At 34.6% G+C, this 8,002-nt stretch overlaps 1 non-coding gene across 1 annotated transcript; it reads right to left on the reverse strand.

Annotated features, from left to right (window-relative positions):
- Positions 1–4,533: 4,533 nt before the first annotated feature.
- Positions 4,534–4,641, reverse strand: LOC127124720 (small nucleolar RNA R71). Its single transcript, XR_007804182.1, has one exon. It is a non-coding gene; the product is annotated as a small nucleolar RNA R71 (small nucleolar RNA).
- Positions 4,642–8,002: the final 3,361 nt, after the last annotated feature.

An 8,002-nucleotide genomic window follows, 5' to 3' on the forward strand; every position in this document is an offset into this window, starting at 1 on the left:
CCTACCCAGTAATAGGTGGTAGATAATATATCTCTTTTACTCCTGTGTTGAAGTTTTTTCTTCCTCAGTTGAGTCTAGATTCATATTTCTTTGTGAAAGTGAATTTCCTTTTGCTTGGGTATTTCAGCTTCGTTCTGATTTACGCCTTTCCCTGGTGATTGTTTCTTGCTGTATTGGTTTTATCCCAATAAATGTAGATTCTTTTCCCTAGACCGAGTCTTTCCATTGATTTATTTTCATGGAAATCCCCTCGTGTCTTCAGCAGTTTTTAAGTCATAGCCTGGCCTACACATAGCTTTTATCCCCATAGTCTCTGTCTCCTCAATGAGTTTTCCTTATGGAATGCATTGTGCTCCAGTGGACTTTCAGTCTCTCCCGGATTCTTTTCCTTTGTGGTAATATATTCCCCACAAAGATTATTTTTGCATTCATATCATATATATCATGAGGTCTCTTAGTGACCAAAATTTGTTTCTTGATGTTGTTATTTAAGTCCATTCTACCACGTTGATACGAAAATTTTAACCTTCATATCCCCAGATAGAATGACCTTAAATAGAGGCAGATGTAAGACCCCAATTTTGACCATAAGATCCATCATGCCATCTAATCATATTTGCATGTGCATTGGGATCACATCTTGGTATCCTTCTCACCTATCATTCATTGGGTTTTCATTGGGAGATCTCACCAAGCACATTTGATTGTATCATATTTTATTTTATTTTGTTTACTAACCAAAATATATCTAGTGTAGCTTTATTTCTTTTGTAGGTACTGTGTATGTCCACTTGTGCCTCATCAAGCTCACAATTAGGGTTTGAGACCCTAAGTGCAAGGTACTAAGTTAGAAAAGGTCCAAATTGGTTCAAAGCATCATATATGGATCCCCATGTTCTTTATTTTTCATATTTGATCAAGAATTCATCAAGAGTTTGAAGCTTGTTTATCAAGGAAGCCCTAATTCATTTGGGTATCTTATGTCCCTTCCTCAACATGTTTCTTCAAAATTTGATCAAAGATATTATGGGATACTTCATTTAACAACATATTAAGCATATGTGATTCTCTATGAGCCCCAGAGAGCGAAAGAACTTCAAGTTTGCAAGTTGGTTCAAGGAGATTGACCAGAAATGTCAACTAGTCAAATCTAGGGTTCCCTAGACCATATATCATACAATATTTGTCATATGAAAATGATTCCAAGAGTAAAGTTACTCTTTATGACATTACAAACAACTTTCATGTTGGCCTAAAGATATAATTTTGCTTGGAAAGTTATTTTTTATGGTGAAATATTATAGGTCATTTTGTCTGTGTCCTAGATGGAAGATCAACTTCCAAGAACCATAATATTCTCAATTTTTATGATATGAAGATGATTAAAGTTTCATTATCAATTTTAAGATGCCTCCTCCAAAGTTTCTTCTTTGAGAAATGTCAAATTCCACTTGCAAGTGGATGTTCCATAAGGAAACATTATAGGTCCATTTTGGCCATTATCATTGAACAAACAATTTTCCTCAACTTCTAAAATCCATAACTCCATCATGAAAGCTCCAAATAGTGTCAAACTTGTGACAAAATTTAAGATATTTGAAAGAGATACAACTTTGTATAAGGAACCAGAGTCATTTGAAGCTCATAGTAAAAGTTATTCAAGGTGGAAAAAAGGGTCATTTGACTTTTAACTTAGAAATATTTCAAGTATGTTTGATTCCTCCAACTTCAAGGTCAGAATTCATCATAATCCAAGCTTCAAATGGAAAAAGTTCCAACATCAAAGTTGTTCCCCTTCATGCTAGCTTTCCAAATAATCCAAGATCATTCCATTTGGATCAATATTGAGGGAGTTGCTCATGGTTTCTTTCGATGGTTTGTTTTGACAACTTTTGAACTCAATTATCATACACCTTTGCTTGGATTTAGCAATGATATCAGCATCAATTGTGCATGAACTTGGACTTGTTGCAATCATCATTTGGGCCTAAGCACATGCCCATGCACCCATGCAAAAAAACTTGCAAAATTTGGCCAAATTTTCAAATGGTCTAGAAATGAATTCTTGAGCTTATAAATATATATTGTCATTGCCTCAGAATTGAGGAGGACCCTTGCCTAAGCTTTGATCAACAATCCCATAGCCTCCATTGAAACAACACCTTGAAGATTTCTTTAAATCGAGTTTTAGTTCAAATTTTGTTTGTGAACTAAAACTCCAAGGGTTCACATCCTTTTTCATCTAAAAGCATCTCCTACGAGCAAGAGGAAGCAAGGCCAAGTGGATTTGAATCAAGATCAAACCTCATCAGTACAACCGAAGGTGGAATTTCTCAAACTTTAGCTCTTTGATTCTCGCTCATTTCTTCACCTTTTTGCTTGATTTCTGTTTGGATGAAGTCCTACCAATGTAGGAAATAATATTGAGTTGCTTTGAGGTTGAATCGAAGCAACTCAGTTATGGAACCTCAATCTTCAACTCCACATATCTTTTTAGTGAGAGTTGAAGAAATTGGAGGTCAGATTTGAGATCCTCGTGATTTTCTCTTCAAAATGGTATATGATCTATTAATTTTGAAGATGCTTTGGTCGTGACCAGTCTGGTGACATGGCCGGAGAAGATGACCGGAGTTGGGCACTGGTGGTGCATTGGTTCAATCCAAGCCATCTGATCCTTGGTCCATGTTCTAATCTGAGCCTTCCATCTTGATTACCAATGTTGCACACGCATTGAATTTGGACCATGATGGATTTATTGTGTGTGGCCATCAGATCAGTCACCTCAATTAATGAGGGATATCTGATGGCCCTTGTTTTTTTGATTTAACTCATTTTTGTGTTATCATTTTAAATACCATTTTCTTGTTAAATTCATTATAATTTCAATTATAATCCAAAAAGTATGGGACTTTCACCAAAATTTTACAAATAGTTTCGTCTTTCATTTCTTGAATTAAAATTATTTTTTGGATTGGATTTGATATTTTTAGTGAATTTAATGATTTTTGACTTGTTTTTAATTGATTTTAAATACTTCTGACATTTCAAAAATGCGAAAAAAAATTGTCTAAGGTCCTTTGACCTTATTTGACCTATGATAAATCCCTTGGCCATTTATTTGGTGATTTGAAGGGATTTGAGGGTTTTTCCTTTTTAAAATACATTTTTATTCATTTAAAAATTGAATTTAAATTGTTTAATTGCTTTAAAATTGTGTTGAGCTATTTGTTTGACTTTATGTTGACTCATTTTCTGTTTGGCCTTGATATTGGTTGAATTGGACTTCAATTTGATCAATACTATTGGATTTACGGGGTTAATGAAGTTTGAACTTCATCCCTCAAGATGAATGGATAGTATTGATCAAGTGAAGTTCATGCCTTGATCAATTTGGGATTCTCTTTCACTTTATCTCTTCATCGTCATCTACTTTTTTCCCAATCCCTCATTGGCCAATGACTTCTCAAATATCAAATGCTATTTGATTCATCAATGACCTTTTGTCAGATGAACCAACATGAGCTTGATTGAGATAGGTTCATCCCCTCTTTTTTTTATGTGGCATGCTTTAGGAGCTTGGTCTTCATACTTTGTCTCTAGCAAGCATTAACACCAATATTATTATTTCCCGACCTCAGATAGTTGTGACTTCTACATAAGTCCACTTTATCACTCATTTCCATTTACATTCATGCAGGCGATACCTCTAACTTAATTTTTCTCGCGAAAAATATTTTCTCGTTATAATAATAGATTACAATTTCGCGAGTACCAATTTTAGAAGAAAATTACATTATGATCTATCTTTATTAATATTTATTTAAAAAAATCATTTTTTCAATAATGCGCAAACAAATAGATCGCATCGCCTTGGATAAACACAATAGTAATAGATAGGGTACTTTTCGACTGGTGTCTGTGGGATTCGACAATATTTTATACTAAACTGATAAACTCGTGCACTTCCTGGCCTATCATGTTTTTTGTGCCATTGTCGAGGACCAATTTCTTCAATATCATAACTTCGTTATTACAACGTATATACTAAGGCATTTTTATTTTTTTAATTCTTCCCTCGTATCAGTTGTATGAGAAGAACCTGCAACACTATGATCCTAGTCGAACCGATCAACGAAAGCGAGCGCTACCTACGTCCTAGGCACCAACTTCAGTGAATTCGACAAGAAATGGTTGCAAATGACAACCGTCCACTCAGGGACTTTGTCGTCCCCTATGAGGACGGGCCTCACTCAATTATTGTTAATCCTACAATCTATGCTCATTATTGCAGACCGTATTGTCTAGTAACCCAATGGAGGATATGAATTTGCACCTGTTTGTCTTTGTGCAATTCACAAACACATTAAAAAGCAATGACACCGACCCCGAATCCTTTCGATTGTGCATATTTACTTTCTCCCTAAGGAACAGAGCCCGAGCTTGGCTATAATCCCTACCATCAAATTCCATAACAACATGGAATGAACTAAAGAAAGTATTCCTTGTTATGTACTTCCCGCCAAGCAAAATGAAACAGTTAAGGAACTAGATTACCTACTTCTGAAATATGGAAGGTGAATCACTTTTTGAAGCATGGGAGCGGTATAAGGAATTGATGAGAGCTTATCCTTGTAACACCCTTCTAAACCCCACATATAATTATCGAATAGTTTAATTAAAATCACAACCACAAGGGTGTGACACTTATCAAAATAAATTCATGCTCCATAACATGGGTTACATCAATTCACATTAAACATGTCATCGCATGCTCACTTCCATTATAAAGTATTATCGCAATGGAAATATCATCAACAAATATGGAAGATAAGGTAAGTAATGACATTTGGTCTCAAACTTCAACTTTAGTAACAAATAAGAGAGTTATATTCAATCCTCTCAACATACTTAAGAATGCACCACAACAACATAAGTTTTACAACTTCAACATAAACATATCATAAAATTAAAACAGGCAGTTCCAACCTAATGTTACATAACCAGAGCAAGACACTGCTAAAGAAATATCTAAACTCAGAAGCAAATCCAAGAGTTGGCTTCCACTTACTTTATCAATGTTACTCCTTAGTATCTGCACGATGCTCATGTAAAGGCAACACTCAAACAGAATGGGTGAGAATTCATTTAAATAACAAACAATATAGATTTGAAATAGAGTAAAACATATACACATTGATGCACAATAACATATCACATTCTCACACCCAAATCATCATCAACATCATACACAACAACATCTCAATTATCATCAACATCATACACAACCACATCTCAATTATCATCAACATCATATGCAATAAAATCTCAATTGTCATCAACATCATACGCAACAACATCTCAATTATCATCAACATCATATGCAACAACATCTCAATTATCATCAACAACATACGCAACAACTCATATGCATGCGATACCGACTTCAACAATGGTTCTTATCATGAATCAGGCTCCATTCAACTATGAACCCATGTGCCCCACACCGAGCTCCAAAACTCAACATCAAGCTTGGGGCAATTACCAGTCACCAACATCAAAACATGAAATCGCCTCTTTCACAATTGTTCCAATTATGAGCCGGGTTCCAATCAATTGTGAAACCCTGAGCCCCATATTGAGCTCCAAGCCTCAACATTATGCTTGGGACAATTACCAGTCACCAACATCAAAACATGTAATCGCCTCTTTCTCAACAACAATAATTCATGATGCATGAATGAATGTATGCATCTTCACAACAACTCAACAACACAAACGACATTACATCAACCGCATAATTTCCTATACAACATCAAAATGATACTTTCAAATTGAAACTACACATCTCAACTCCACATGTTATCATTATAAGTATAAAAATATATCTTATAATCACATCAACATTACCACAACAATTATAACAACACAATTGGTATCACATCGAACCACCTAATTTCTTGTACAACATCGATGGGATAGTTTAACATTAAAACCATGCATCATAACCCCCATTGTCATCAAAACACAACAATCAAACAACCAGCAATTATGTTAGAAATTTACCACATCAATATATCAACAACAAAAACTCAACGTTTCGCTAAATGGTTCATAACATCATCATGAAAACCACAAAAGTACACACATAATCATAATTAAATCATTACTAAATCTCAATACCACTGTGTATTCCATCGGTCCAGCTTTCCAACACTTCAAACAACATATTAATCAGACTTACAGAATGAAAGTTATAACCAAAATCGTTGGGATATGTAAGTAAATCATTAACCGAACATTAGAGCAAAAACTTCACATACACATTAGGAATAGGAATAATACTAAAAAAATTCACCTATCACTTTCATGTTATAAATCTGAGCGTTAGCTTTCTAACTCTTCAAATGAAACGTCATTTGGATATACAGATCAAAAGTTATGGCCAAAATCGCCAAACACTACTAAACAAACATTCTGCAGTTATGTGTCGACACATGACTCATACAGGTCGGTTCATGACCTATACAGGTTGGCACATAACATGTACATGTCACTCATGACCTATACAGGTCTGCTCATGACCTTTACAAGTCGGCTCATGACCTTTTCAGGTCGACTCATACTGCGATTTTTTGTCTAAAAATCTGTTTTTTAATCATCCAAACACTACCTTATGTCTCAAAAACTTATGTTATGAAAATCTATTAATATAGATCCATTTTCTTACAGTTATAGATTCCTAACCCATCATTTACTCCATAGTGTCATACCCTAATTTTCAACCCTAAGATGTCAAACCCCTCATCATTTAGTTTAAAGATTGATCAATCAAGACTTGGCATGAGTTTCAACATTTCAAACCCCTCATCCTTCCTAAGTAATCAAGTGACTTCCATAAAAAAGAATAAAGTTCAAGATCATTCCATATCAAACTCACCAAGGCCAGAGCTCATCTGATACACGAAACTAGGGTTTTGACCCAAAGTCAATTGGTTGACTTTTTAGCCAAGGCATGATCCCAAAGCTTGAAGTATGGTTCAAATAATTCAAATACATCATAAGTGATACATTCACATCATCCAATGTGCCCAAGAGATCCCGTTCATTAAAGATTGCAGGAATTGGATTCATCTGATACAAAGTCAACTAGGGCAAAGTCAAAAATTGACTTTTGACACTTTTGGTCAACGATGGACTTCTCAACTCAAGGATCATGAAAATATGGTTGATGGATGTATTTGATCAAGGGAAAATAATAAATTGGAGGTTACTTAGAAAAAGGGCAAGATTTGGTTTTGGAAATTTTTCTAAGTTATGAAAAAAATACATGTTCAAGTACCCAACATTCCAAGGCCATAACTTGTGATCCAAGCCACCATTTTCTTTTTTCTAATGATAAGATTAAAGGTATTATTTCATACTTAAACTTTTTCCTTGAGGATTGATTCCCAAAAAATGCAAGGATTTGAAGTTATGAATCCATGAAGTTGGTACCATAAAATTGAAACACTTAGAAAAATTTCAACCAAATCTGCCTTCAAAAAGTGACTTACTTGATCATCATTTCTTAACATGATCCACATTGATTCAAGGAAAACTACCAACATGAAAGTTGTAAATGATTTTCTTATATTTCCCAAAAGTCCAAGAGCATGAAACTATCATATTTGAGCTAGGACTTTCGAAGAGATGAATTTGGCTCTCCAAATCTGAATTTTGGGTCATTTTCATGGCAAATTCATCATGCAATATTGAGTCAAAACTACATAATCTTACTTTGTAGGCTATCTTTCTTCTATATATCACTCTAATAATAATATCACACACACTTTTGATCCATTATCCAAGCAACCAAGCCATTACACAATGAATCATTCCATCTTTGGCATAAAGGTTACACTTTCATTTGTGTAAAGTGGCTTTAACCCAACATTAAGTACCATTGAGATCCCAAATGGTTTTGGCTCTGATACATACCAACTCTAAACCTCAAGTCAATCCT

Source organism: Lathyrus oleraceus, chromosome 2 (assembly GCF_024323335.1).
Source record: "Lathyrus oleraceus cultivar Zhongwan6 chromosome 2, CAAS_Psat_ZW6_1.0, whole genome shotgun sequence".
Lineage (NCBI taxonomy): Eukaryota > Viridiplantae > Streptophyta > Magnoliopsida > Fabales > Fabaceae > Lathyrus > Lathyrus oleraceus.